Source organism: Perissodus microlepis, chromosome 13 (assembly GCF_051167445.1).
Source record: "Perissodus microlepis isolate ML-2025 ecotype Zambia chromosome 13, ASM5116744v1, whole genome shotgun sequence".
Taxonomy (NCBI): domain Eukaryota; kingdom Metazoa; phylum Chordata; class Actinopteri; order Cichliformes; family Cichlidae; genus Perissodus; species Perissodus microlepis.
The window spans coordinates 3627197-3641681 of record NC_140473.1 but is presented as its reverse complement, the minus strand read 5'-3'; the positions used below and the strand labels follow the sequence as shown (position 1 = coordinate 3641681).

At 39.6% G+C, this 14485-nt stretch overlaps 1 protein-coding gene across 13 annotated transcripts in view; it reads right to left on the bottom strand.

The window, feature by feature from the left end:
• The window catches only part of LOC146374509 (uncharacterized), a 462267-nt gene that overhangs the window by 292574 nt on the left and 155208 nt on the right, over nt 1-14485 (bottom strand). The window lies entirely within an intron of this gene.

The window sequence follows — 14485 nt, the reverse complement described above, 5'->3', positions numbered from 1 at the left end:
ATTAGACAGGAGCCCTTTTCAATCCTCATCCAGCGTAACATCCAACCCCCCCCCCCCCTTCTCCTAACCCCTGTCCCTCGCCAGCTCTCTGAGCATGAGCCAGGTTTTCCTGACTGGGCCACAAGCTCGGCCAGAGCCCTCATGTCTCTGGAGCCTCTGCCACTCTCCGCTTTAGCCTCAGCTGCTGGAGATGTTGTCCCTAATTAACAAGGGATTAAGCCATCATCTCGGCTTGTAATACAGCCTGGATGGGAATTCCAATATGGATGCTGGGATGAGGAGGGGGGGGGGCTGAGGGTAAGGGAGATTGGACTGGGTAGAAAGAGAGAAAGGGAGAGAAACTAGTGGCGTTTAGCAGCTCAGTAAATTACTCTTGACCCGTAGGACTGAGGGGAGTCTATCGGCACGGCAAGCTGGCTGCCAATTACAACAGCTCAGGCCTGCCAAAAGTTTTATTGGGTGGAGGGCGGGGGCAAGTTAGGAGGTGATTGCTGTGCATATGCGTGTGTGTGTGTTGGGGGGGGGGGGGGTTCATTTTTAATGGCCTTTCACCATATTACTTTCTGTCAGGATTGGAAGTGTTTGCATTTGGAGGGATATTGACATAATTATGATGAGAATTTGATGGAGGTTGAAAATGAAAATAGAACTTTTTTTTTTACAGTCCCCACAAGCCACTGTGTTCATTACACTGTCAGACAGAAATGTTTTATTCAGCTTTGTCTCCACTGACTGCTAAGATTTGGGATCTGCTATCCCCACATCATTACATTTACAATCAGTCTTACCACTTTTGTTAGTATTACAATTAATAATAACATTACTGTCAATGTTTTTTACAGCAATAATAGCACTTTTAATAATCATTGTAAATATCTATAACCCAAACTAAAAGTCATTTCATTATTTTTCTAGACATGTGCTGTCCCTAATGCTTCCTACCAACAATCAAAAGTGAGGGTGACGAACTAAAGTCCATACAGTCTCTTACTACGGTTGGGCTACTATTTATGACCAGATCTTCATGCAAGTCTCTGGAAGAATGTTCTTTCAGCAGTATTATGAATTTCAGTTTTTTATGCTTGAATATTTAGCATGGTTTTTAACTGACCTAAAAAAACATGATGCATTAATTTTTGTACAAGGATATTCTTAAATATTGAACATGATTCAAATGATAAAGAAATAAATAAATGGGAAAATACAAGTGAGGTTGATGGTGTTGAGTTCGGCCCACACCGGGGTGCCTGTCTCATTAGGCATCTAGGTGAAGAGGCCTAGGTCACAGTAGGCTTGTGTGCCTTCGAAGATTTACGTGATACTCAGGGGGAGGACAATAGAGAGCCAGTGCCCGCTGACCACCAACAAGAGAACAAGTAAGAGAATATCTCGCTTGCAGGGAAACAAAAGTAACTGTTGATGGGATGATCCTTCCTCAGGTTCACCAAAGAAAGCGTTTATGAATTTGTTCCTAGACCTTGCTGACCAATGGCTGTTTCATCTTAGCATGAGTTGAACTACACAGGGAGTGAGTTTGGGTTTGTGGGAAGAGCTGAAGTGCATCATTGTAACAAAAGGGATGTGCTTGATCAGAAGATCAGTACACTGAGACAATGATAAGGTGGTACAATGCTGGATTCACCAAATTCTGACGCTACCGTTCAAATGTGGCAGAGGAAATCTCCACTGTTTTTCATCGTCTTCTACTTTCTAACTTTGGTGCAAATTGTAGCCTCAGTTGCCCGTTCTTAGCTGCCAGGAGTCGTGTCTGGTTGGGTCGTCTTCTGCTGTAGCTCATCTGCTTCAAGGTTGCCTGTGTTGTGCATTCAGAGCTGTTCTTCTGCATACCTTTAAGTTACTGATGCCTTCCTATCAGCTTGAAGTAGTCTTGTCATTCTCTTCTAAACTCTGAGATCAGCAAAGCATTTTCAGTTAGAGAACTACCGCTCATTCTGAAGCTCAGGTTGTACTTTAGCAGGTATTGGTTGACCATTCTTAAAAGCAATCTGTTATGTATTTAGTAAAATCAGTTTATATTTTTGTGGTAATACTTTCTGTGTAAAGTAGAGAACACCAAGTGTGGTGTATGTGCGCATTGATATGCCTGTGCCTTTCCACAACATGGTTAATAAAGTAAGTTACTAACAACCAAAAGGTGTTGTTACTTTACAAGTTAAGTTATAAGAGAGAACATAACACAATCAGCTGTTTGCATGTACTTGGCTGTTTAAATAGTTGTGTTAACGAGTGGATGAAGGTGGTCCCTGACTTACTTTCCTCCTAAGGGGACACCCGGAACCAAAACACACCAGCAAAATAGAACAGAATAACAGAGACACTGGATTCCCTCACCGTACCAAGGTCATGCTATTACTGCTTGAGTAGGCTTGGAGTGTAGGTTGGACCAACCTGAGGAGTTTTTCCACAGCATATTCATTCTGGGCAGATTTTAGTCTTTTTTGTTCATTTATTTTTGAATATTACTTATAATATTACTCATCTGTGTTGGAAATGGGCCACATAAATAAATCTGCCTTTCTTGGCCACAGTTACAGAAAAAAAAAATGCTATGATGGGTTAATAAAGAGTTCTTCTGATTTACTTCCCTACAACATTTTTTCCTGGCAAAAGCATAACCACCTTTCTCTTCTTTTCAACCCTTTCCTGCTCCAATGTATTTCGCTTTTTCTCAATAAATTCTTGTAACGATTACATATAATTATTTTTATATCCATTTATATATTATTTATATTTGTATTTTGATATACATTTCACCCAAAATATTTCCAGTTTTAATTTTGATAATTATGGGTTATAACTCTGAATTTATTCAAATCTTCTGTACTTAAATAAAATTTCAGTTTTAAATAAATTACTATTGAAACACCACAATTACCCGCTGGTGTCACCGTATCAAGTGCCACCATGCGAACGTTTTCAGAATGCATTTGTAATTTTAAGCCTTTCCTCAACCAGAGACAGTATCAGGAACTTCTTACCTGAGTTAAGGAGATAAAGAACAGCACGGTTGCTCATGCTCCAAAGTCCTTTTTTTTCTTTTTAGATCAAATAAATTTGTAACATGTAATTTGGAAATCCAGTTCTTAGACTCCAAAGCAGAGGAGCACAGAATCCAGGTAACTGTTTAAAATTTCCACAGATTGTGATGACTTGAGATTTCATGTCATATGCTGGTGTTGGCTGGTCCACAGTGTATCATGAAGCTTAGTGTCAGTGCAGCATATACCAGATTTTAGAGCTTTTCTTGCTTATATCTGCTGACAAGCTTTGTAAAGATGCCGATTTCATTTAAACTCCAATGGATACATCAGAGAGTAAAATCTAATGCAATGAGGGTGCTGCACCAAAAGCCTCCTTGTGGTTACTATGGTCGGCAGCAGATTACTATCAAACCACTGAATGGCAGTGGAAAATTGAGTTTTCTTTATCACTGAAAACAACACATTGGGTTTGTATCACATTCACACAGGTTTGCTACTGCTAAGCAAGTAGTTTGGAATTCAAGTGAGCATTTTCCATACATAGCAACTGCAGCAATCTTGAGGAGGTTTTCTATACGCCTATACCAGTGTTTTCCAACTACTGTGCCGCGGCACATAGGTGTGCTGTGAGAAATGATCAGGTGTGCCGTGGAAGATTCACCTGATTAGTACTCTATGCGATCGGTGTGAGTGACGGGCAGAACAATTACATTCTCTTCCACTAGAGGGCAGTACAACTACCTGCTCTAATTAAATGGGTTGTCAATTGCCAGTAAAACAGAAGAAGACAAAGGAGAAATTACATAATAGTCATGCTGTCATAATAGCAATAGAGTTGTCAGTCTGACCTGGCTTCTGGACAAAATTCCGACCTAGATGAAGGCCCTAGCATGAGTAATGGTCAGAAGAAATCAAAAAAGGTATACTGGGGCCAAACCGAACCAATTCTGCTATACCTGGTGCGCAAGAAAAAATGATCAATATGCTTTTGTGACATTTTTGTTTGGTGGTGTGCCGTGTGATTTTTCTAATGGGAAATATGTGCCATGGCTCCAAAAGGTTGGGAAACACTGCTCTATACAACCAATTTCACATAGTGGCAGCAAGCAACCTCCCCCAGCCACAAACTGGCTAGGTAACACATATAATAATAGCAACTGAGATGTTCACTGGTCAGCGTCTAGGCCTGTGTGACTGGGGCTTCAACATTCCATTTCACAGAAAATGTAAGCAATTTCCAGCAACCACATTTTCCCTTACTGGCCACACGGGTGCCCATCAGTCTGCAAGCCTCTATGATTGAAGCCTAGGAAATATTGTAACATTTCTAATTTTTCTATTTAATCTTATCCTTTAATCTATTTAACACTATTCTGTGAGACCAGATTGGACAAAGTTGGGTCTAACAGCTTTTCTGTTATGCTTTTTTTCCTTTATGGTTAATACCTCGAATCATGTGTTACAGAAACACACCTTCAGTCCCCCCACCACCCACCTATCTCTGAACTCACCCCTCACAGGGAGCAACCCGAGGACCTAAGGGTTTCACTCGAGCTCACATGAGGTTAAAAGTACGTTTTCATTTAACTTAATTCATCATTTAGAGTAAGGAACTGTAAAAGCACTACATGTAGAGTGACGATCTGAACACTGAAACTGCCCTCACAGCTTGGTGGTGGTGATGGTGGTGGTGGTGGGGGGGGTCCAGCCCGCCACTGTCTGCTGCTGATGTAAACTGATGCAACCTTCATTCAAGACAAAGCAACCAAAAAGAAAAAAAATCTCAAGTATCAGTGTCCACTATGAAAAGCAATACACACAGTGTGTTTGGTGGCGAGTTGCACTGGGGTTTCATAAACCAGACCTAATAATTGATGATGCTGTTGGATAACGATCAAGCTGAAGCATCTCCACAAGAACGTGTGTGTTTTGGCGGGTGGTGGTGTGTGTGTGTGTGTGTGTGTGTGTGGTGGTGGGGGGGGGGGCTTGTTTGTGTGACATAGACAGTGAAAGTGGAAGAGACAGTGTGTGTCAGAGTTTTTTTGAGGAAGACTAAAAGGAGAAAAAGAGGTTTGGAGAAAGGAGTGTGAGTAATGTGCAGCAGATGCACACACATGGTCACAGATATACCCACACGCATGCATATTTCAAGTCTGTCTGCCAAGAATGATGTTCATAAGCAACTAATTTGCTGTAGTAACAACTATAATGCTGCAAGGAAGACATTTTTATAAAACAGAGACATTCATACCGAAAGTGCGTGCAGTACATTTCATTTGTTTTCTTATGTCTGTTCTTGGCAACCAAAGAATGATAAATTATAGTTTTAAAAAGAACACCTCTAGTCCTTATGCTTATACCTACTTGCAGAGGGTAAGACGAGACGATTGGAATCAGTTTAATCTTTCTAACCTCCAGTTTAACCCTACGTCTGACAACTGAGGGGTAAGGGACGAGTTAGATAGACATTAACCTTCTTGAGGAATTTTGGCCTATTTGGCAGAATTAAATGAAAAGGCTTATGAAAAAAGAACTGCAAGGCCAGTGCAAGGACACCATCTAGTTTTTGAATAAATGTTTGTTTACCACATGGATAAAACAAATCTATTAGATTATTTAGATAAGCTTGTGTTGCCATTTCTGGTAGCATTTGATTTGAGAATTCACATCATCTCCACATAATCACCGCCATTCACTCTTTAATTCTATGAACAGAGGTATTCATTATTTTTTGCCAGAATATTTCACATTGTTTTTGTTTGGTGATGGGGAGAGAAAGATTTTAAAATTCCCCCCAGCTTTTTCTCGGTCTGTAGAGAACACGATTGTTCATTATGTCCTTATAGTTGTTGACATCTTACAGAAAGAGGAAATTCCAAAAAAAAAAGCTCAGGCATCATTATCATCACCATTAAAAAAAACCCGTGAGAGCAGTGAAAATGCTAACTTGGATTTATTAATATTTAACCAATCACCATTTTGCTGCTGGCTTTCACAAGTAATTGGTTTGTAACAGATGATGGGTTCACTGAGATGACATTGGTGATGTCCAGGGAAAGTTTATCTTCCAACGAGCCTCAGTTATTAAAGAGAATGGACTGGTTCTTGTATAGCGCTTTTCTTCTCTACCTGAGAACTCAAAGCACTTTTTCCCCCCTATGCTTAAATGTTTTCTATCTAACATTCACACAGATGGATGCGTCAGAGAGCAATTTGGGGTTGGTATCTTGCCCAAGGATGTTTGACATGAAGACTGGAGCAGCCAGGGATGGATCCACCTTCCTTCCGATTAGTAGATGACCCCCTCTACCTCCTGAGCTACAGCCACCTCATCAAGATTTGTAAGATGTCTTCTCTCGCTACCATGAGATGCTAGTCAGTGTTGTGGTTGGAATATATTTCTATTGCCGTTCTGTTCAATGCATCTTCATCCTTAAACCTTAAACACAGTCATTCTTTCAAATATATGCACAAGTTGGTCTTTCCAACACATGCCTTGATTCCAAGTGATATCAGTCCTCTTATAGAGAATGAAACAGGCCACATTAAAGGGTGCAAGTCGCAAGTTTGTCAGCCATAGTTTATGCCTTGCGTGGGAGGTTTTTCCCACCTTTTTATTTTCACTTGCTTTTTACATTTCTGTTTACTTGCTAGTTTTTCCAAGAAAAATATTTCTCATCACAACATACTGAAAAGTGAGAAAACAGGGTATTTAAATGTGATGTGTTTTTAGACAAATAACCATATGTGAGTAGGTAGGAGTGACAGATCTCAGTAAACTCAGCATAAAAAAACAAAGGATGCTTTTGAGACATATACCAGTATCTGTCGCAGGGCGCCGGTATTTGACTCCGTGGAAGAGAGATCAAACCTCCCAAAACAAGTTATCTTGTTTTATATCAGATCTTGGTGTTTCCCACCCTGAAGACACTCCCACCTCAGTAAAGTAATCTACAATCAGCCCCATTGGCTATTTGTCAACAAGAGTGTATTTTTACGTAAACCACAACCTCTTCCTAAACCAAACCAAACCGTTTATAGAATGCAACAGAAAAGCAACCATATTAAACCTGCATATTATAACAAATGTTGATGAGTGTTCTCATCTTGTCCATGCTACGCAAGAAGCAAAATCGTAAAACTTGAATGTATTTTAGCCATAATATAAAACACAGTGCAAACATCCAGCCAGTGTCAGAGCATAGTGATTTGTTCACCCAACCATCGACAACCAACCAACCAGTCAGTAACAATTGCACTTTCAGCAAAAGGTACTTTATGAGATATAGGTCACACATGAAGAATTTCATCTTCTACATATCTCCAGCACTTTTCTAAGTGTGTGTGTGTGTGTGTGTGTATGTGTGTGTGTGTGTGTGTGTGTGTGTGTGTGTGTGTGTGTGTGTGTGTGTGTGTGTGTGTGTGTGTGAAGTCATTGTTTTCTGGTCAGTGAAGCTGCGCCAGGTTGACGTATTCCCCATCAAGTGCAATGACAATTAAACAGTAACTAACCAGCTATTTCCCTTCATTACCTCTCAACGCATCGTGCTGTGAGTGGGTGTGGGGTTTGCACGTGTTTGTGTGTACCTAGGCCGCATGCTGACAGGATGAAAAAGAAAGAGTTAGCATTTACAGAAATATGGGCATAAATATGATATATGAAAATATACAAACTCCCTGCAAGAAGAGACTTATTTGCATGGTGTACCCAGTTACCCCTGGCTGATCAGTGAGAATAACTTACATGGTAAGCACATCCTGCAGGTATAGACCACCTGCCTATGGCAGAGTTTATTCCTGTAAACATACTTTCAAAAGAGCATCTTATCATGCCATCCTGTCTCTTTTCTGTATCTTTAATATGTTTCCTGCCCCCTCCATTTTCCTTCTACTCCTTTTTCATTCCCCTTTCTTTCTCTTCCCTTTCTGTATCTTGTCTTTTCCCCCTCTCTTACTGCCACCCAGCACCCACATAAGGATACAAACATTGCCATTTTTCTCCTCCTGCACAAGGCCCACCACATAGCCATTTGCATAACAATCTCCACTTGTTTTTCTGCTTAGATGGAATTCACAGCATGGTGCCAGCATGACTGAGACAGGGGTCATTGCTATGTATATCAGAGAGAGAGGAAGAGAGAGAGAGAGAGGTGGAGAGACAGCAGCGTTTATGGCAGTGTGAGGAGAGGTAGGTTGCAGTTGCAAAAATACACATCTAGACACACAAACCCTTCCATAAAGAGACTCATCGGCATACATGCACTGACTGACGGAGAGTGGTGGAAATACACCCTGGAAATACAGAGGATGCAGATGAAAGCGTCTGACTGCATACCAGCTTTTCAATGTAAAGCCACATTAAAGGACAAGAATGAAACTACTGAAGAAATCAGCAACAACTTCTGCTCGTTGTTTCTTTTCTTATCTACTCATCACACATTATGTGAAAAAACACAACATTTCCCAGTATGAACTGAAGCCAAGAAGCCATTTGTTCTGTAGGCTGTTTTCTTCCATTTAGCGCACATTCTTACACAGGTTTCTGACTATGCGATTCTTTTCTCTGATAAATGGTCAGTGTGTCAGATGAGGAGATTGTAGAGTTAGGAAGTCTCACCATACCTGGGCTGAGAGACAGTTTGCACTGGATTAAATTATAAAAGAAAACAATCAAGTCTGACAGGTTTATGTGATATAAATTTTAAGAATTGAATGGAAACAAGGAGGCAGTATGGGATGATTAACATTAGCCTTTTATTTAGATCACATAACAGAACTTGTTGCTCTTACACTGCATGTTGCCCAAATGTGGCATTGATCAACTCTGATACACTACACAGAATAATATGATCAGCTGTCAGGTCCAACACTGTATTTTGTTCTTGTTGCTCAGTACTGTTCAGGTCAAAACGTGTTCATGATGATATCACATAATCAGGCACAATCGATTTTTGTCCTGTTTTGTAGTTGGCTTTACAGATAATGTAGAATTTCCAAACTAGCTGGGGCCATTTATAAGTTTGCTTTCAAATCACTTCTATTCAGTTTTATTTGTATAGTGCCAAATTACAGTGACATTTGCCTCAAAATGCTTCATAGTGTAAAGTAAAGACTGTACAATATGTACCAAGATTTGGGAGAAAAACCTAAATAATCAGACAAACCCCTGTAAGGAAGCAGTTGGTGATAGTGAGAAGGAAAAACTCCCAACCAATCTGCTGCAAGCAGTTGGAGGTGTTGGTGGAGAGTTCTGGCCTTTGTAAATGTAAACACACAAATAAACTTATATACATAGCAGCCTACATAGCAGGTTAACTAACTTTGTATATATATTTTATTAAATTAAAAAAAAAACTTTTTAATTATGGCTATATGAAAATATCAACCCGTTATCACAGCAAAGCATTTAATAGACATGCTGGATAATATATACACATTGCTGCTGACCAAGAAGGTATGAAATTAGGGGTAGGTTTAAAAAATCGATTTTAGCTTGAATAATGCGATACCAATTCATTAAATCCTGAATCGATTTTTAAATATAAATGCATTTTTCCAGAAATTAATCTAAGCTTAAAGCACACAAAACTACTACAGCAATCGCTAAACAGTTAAAACACCAAATGATTAAAAGGTAAACAGACTGCAAAAAAGATGTAGACCATCAAGTCACGCAAACGGGCAAGTGATTAGGAAGTTATTAAGCTAGGTAGCTAATATTGTATTTACATGTAAATTTTTTAGCAATGTCTATTTAAATGTTTCCCATGACTATTTTCATGTCTTGGAATAAAATATCGCCCTCTGCTGGTTCTGCAGCCTACTGCAGCCTACTGCAACTTACTGCAACGTATTGCAGCTTATTGCAGCTTAAGCATGTGTGCCTGTTTCACGCTTAGGAGAGGCAAAGTGTGACATCTACACAGTGGACCCATGTTTCTATTACACGCTTTACCACAACACTGTTTTGAAAGTATAGATGTGTAAATACTGATAAGTAATTATACTAATGCAGCTCAAAAAGATAATTTATCAAAAGGTTTTTTTCTTTCATTATATTCTTCAAAGGGGGTAAACTTTCATATATTGTCTTTTCATCACAGACAAAGTGAAACATTTTAAGACTTTCTTTGTTCTTGTGTGTGATGAAAATCACACACCAAGTATCACAAATTATTATGTTATTTATTATAATGTTATTTTTGAATGAATGAATAAATAGTGCACAAGAAACTGTAAGAGGCTGTCAATAACAGCAAGGATCAAATCCTGCCTGGCTGCCTGGATATCCATGGGTCCCACGTCTTGAAGGAACCAAAGGAAGCATCTCACAATCATTCAGCTATGGAACACGAACACAGAGAAGTACCTACTGAGTTATCTGACTTCTCACACTCTGACACATTTCAGATTCACATTTTGCAGTAGTTAGCTTTTTTAAACCTAAAAAAGATGAAATCATTACGCTGTGTAGTATATACTACACAGAGGTGTCTTTGTGTTCAAAGTGTAATGCAGTTGCATGCAGGTGATTCTAAACAATATGTGTACATGACAGCATTGCCCTGTAAATCATTCCCTACTTCAGTCCAATGTCTGAAATCAGTAACAAAGAGACTGAAGTGCACACGTATACAGATTTAGATCCGCCTATTCTTACATGTAGATACGGGGTTATGAACACAAATAAATATGTAGTTAGAAACATGCACAGCCATATGCACAATAGCAACATTCCAAAGAGCAACACAAAGAAAGTGACAGGGTGACAAAATAGAAAGAATGACAGCACGCAGGAAAAACAAACAAGACAGACGACGTGGGTGATCAAGGAGAGTGGGAGTCATTTTTTATCCTTTATTTAATCAGGTACTCTCACTCACATCACCATTCATTCCCCTCAGACCTGAGAACCCGAAGCGTCCACTGAGCAGTGACAAAGAAAATTCCCACACAGTCATAGCCCCATTCTAGTCTTCACTTGGCAACTGATATGGCGTTAAGCTATCGTTCGTTGGCAACATTTTCCTCCAAACTTTGTCATAACTGACAAAACATTTGGCTGATAAGAAGCGCCATTAAAGTGATTTTCCATGTTTTCAATAACAGAACAATGCTGTGATGTATAACATACCAGGCATCCACACGCAGAGAGCAGGGAAGTAGATTACACTGCCAGAGTGGCTTCTCTGGATGATTTGATGCTTTTTCTGCTGTGAACATTGTTCACTATTGCCATCAGTTGTATTCATAGTGGTACAAGATTCTAAACATTGTTTCAAAGGCTGATTTTATTTTAGAGAAAATTATTTTGTGCATTTTGTTTAGAGGTTACTTTGCAAGGGTGTAAACTGAAATGTTATGCCTCAACAAAGGGGGCATACTGAGAATCATTCTCAGTGAACTCTGCTCATCTGTCTCATTTAGATAAATATTTGACTCCAGTGTACCCCTTTTCACTGAATTCACTGATTTCACTGTATTGTTAAATTAAGTTAGGCCTACAATGGACTGGATGTACGGTCCTGTCCAGGATGTAACCTGTGACAGCTCACTGTGAATCAAAATTGAATAAGTGGTTAAGAAAATAGAAGTAGAGATGGGTTTCAATTAAGCTGTGTGGAGTGTTAAAAGGAGTGTTAAAATCAAATTAATATATTGCCAGAACTGCATGCATCTAAATTTGTGATATTTTACGGTATGGTTTAGAAATTTTAGATTCTTCGAATTTTAATGGATTGGTCCGGTCTCCTTCCTCTCACCCCAGCCATCTGCCCCTCCCTGAGCCTAGGTCTGCTGGAGATTTCTTCCTGTTAAAAGGGAGTTTTTCCTTCCTACTGTTGCCAAGTGCTTGTTCAAAGGGGTCATCTAATTGTTGGAGTTTTCTCTATATTATCCAAAGGTCCTTTTTTCATATAAATAAATTTGCACTTTTCAACTTAAGAAACATCATTCGTACAGTGGCTTCTTTCCAATGCTCTCTACCTGATATTCACACTCTCATGAATGCATCAGGAGTAACTCAAGGTGTGTATCTTGCCCAAGGACAATGCAGTATGCAGACTGGCGCAGACAGTGATCAAACCAACAACCTTCCAACTAGTAGATGACCTGCTCTACCCGCTGAGCCACAGCCACTATTTTTAAAGACTACAGTGCAGCTTTTATTTTGATTTACTGAAGCTTTTTGTACAGATGGCATATCCACACTGCTTACCTCCTGATGAAGAGGTGTGCAACCTTACAATTGCCCAAAGGTTGAAATGTATTTGTGTGTCTTATTGAATATGAACGGGCTACAAGGTCTAGAAAATGGATAAATGGGAAGGATCAACTGGGACTTTCAGAGCACCTCTTTAAAATGCTGCTTTAGTTGACTGTATCAGTCACATGATACAGTTCACTCTTAGTCCTTGATACACGAAGAGTCGACTCTTTCAGGTTTGTCACTATCACATACATACAGTGTAAACATGGCACATGCACATACTCTATGAAGTAAGAAGTGCATATGGTGGATGAAGATATGAAAGTAAAAGTTTTCTCACTCTTTGAATTCTCTGTCAGCCTCTACAGCTTCAGCTACATAGGAGTAATGTTATAATTATATTGTAATCAGTCTGGTTGCTGCTCACAAGCATTAAATTATTAGCTAGCATTTCTCCCAAATAGCTGTCATTAATTTGTGGGGGATGCCCGTATACATTGCTAATAAGTAATGGTGGGGGATCCTGCATTTGAACAACAGGATTAGTGTAACATGCAGCGAGTGAAACATATTAGCCTCTATTTAGACGTTCTCATTTGTGAAAGGACAACACTTCACTTCAAATAAGCACTGTTCTTTCTGAAGAGTAGTAGGATCTACCAGCAGGAGTGTAGCTTCCCTTGGAATTAATATTTAATGTATTGTTTACAAATTGCTTGAAACTCGTCGAGTAAACCACACTGGAGAAGAGGTCAAGAAGCTAACTGCAAAAGACCGAACAAGTGCAATGCAACTCGAATCCAAGGCTGCAGCCCAAACCATGGGAGGATGCTGTATCTTTATTTTACAGTGCATGGGGGGGAGTGTTTTGTATTACTGAACACTGTATAAATAGGTCTTGGTAGTCTTAGCATCAAAGGCATCAGGGTAATGTGAATGCTAAAGACAGTTTTTCTTGTTAAGTAAACATAACACTAATACTAATTCAGTGATTTGTTTTTCTTTTTTTTCAGATCTTCTCTCACTTCTTTGTTTTTATGTGCACACACAAAAAAACCTACCACTTAAACACATCTATATACATCTGTACACGGTAAACTGAAGTTTGACATTTTTATTATTGCTCTTTAGTATTTTTTCTTTATTTTCTTGTATTAATGAAACACTGCATCCCCTTGGACTACTTAAAAAAAACACTTGGAGAGTTAAGATTTGAAATAATATTTTCAAAAGTAACATAATGACAATGTTTTAAAATAACAATGTCCTGTTCTATGTGCTATATGTTAGTCTATTATTTTGAAAGTTACATTTTTCCATTTCTGCAGGCTGGGCATGTTCACTCTAGAGAGTTGCTGCAACCTAGAGGACCAACTCAGTTCAGTTTTAATTATATAGCACCCAATCACAACAACATATTGGAGGATAAAGACCATACAACAATACAAAGAAAACTCCAACAACTAGATGACCCGCTAAGGAGAAGCAATTGGCAACAGTGGGAATGAAAAACTCCCCTTTAACAGGAAGAACCAGGCTCAGGAAGGGTCAGCCATCTGTCATGACTGGTTGGGGTGAGGGGAGTCTGACAGGACTAAAGATGTATTGTGGAAGAGAGCCAAAGATTAATAATAATTAATAACTACATCCAGAATTTGTAGCAGAAAAAAGCAAACGACACAAAGCAGAACAGAGGCTACTGTCAGCTGCTGTGAGTGACACTCACAGTGACCTGGCTGCCCTGTGCACAGGAAAACATGAGGCAGGACTGGACAGTGGTAGCTTGTTAGCAACAACCAGCCTAACCAAGCTAGCAGAAATAAATGTATTTGATCTCCATAGAAGAAGTTCTCAGTGTGGAGCTGCAAAAGAAACTAAATACCATAACTGTCATCGTAGGAGGTAGTGGTAAGAGAAACTATAGATCTGTAATAACTAGAGAAGCAATGGAGCCTCCTGCATGTTTTAATTTCTCTAACTGAGCACTTCTCGTCAGTGTAGGGTGGAACGAAAAGGCCTTTTAATGGAGATACACTCAGAGCTGATTGCAGGTCATTACACCACCACAGGGAGAGACCGGAGGAAGGAGCTTAATGGCTGAGAGAAAGCAGCGCTCGTAAACCATCACACACACACACATACAGCGAGGCTTCCACTTCTCCAGTGAAGACGTGGTATCACTGGGTGCTTCCACACACTCTCCAATCCAAATTTCACTTCCCAAAACATACGCAGAGGCAGTGATACACACACACACACACACTACACAGTAACA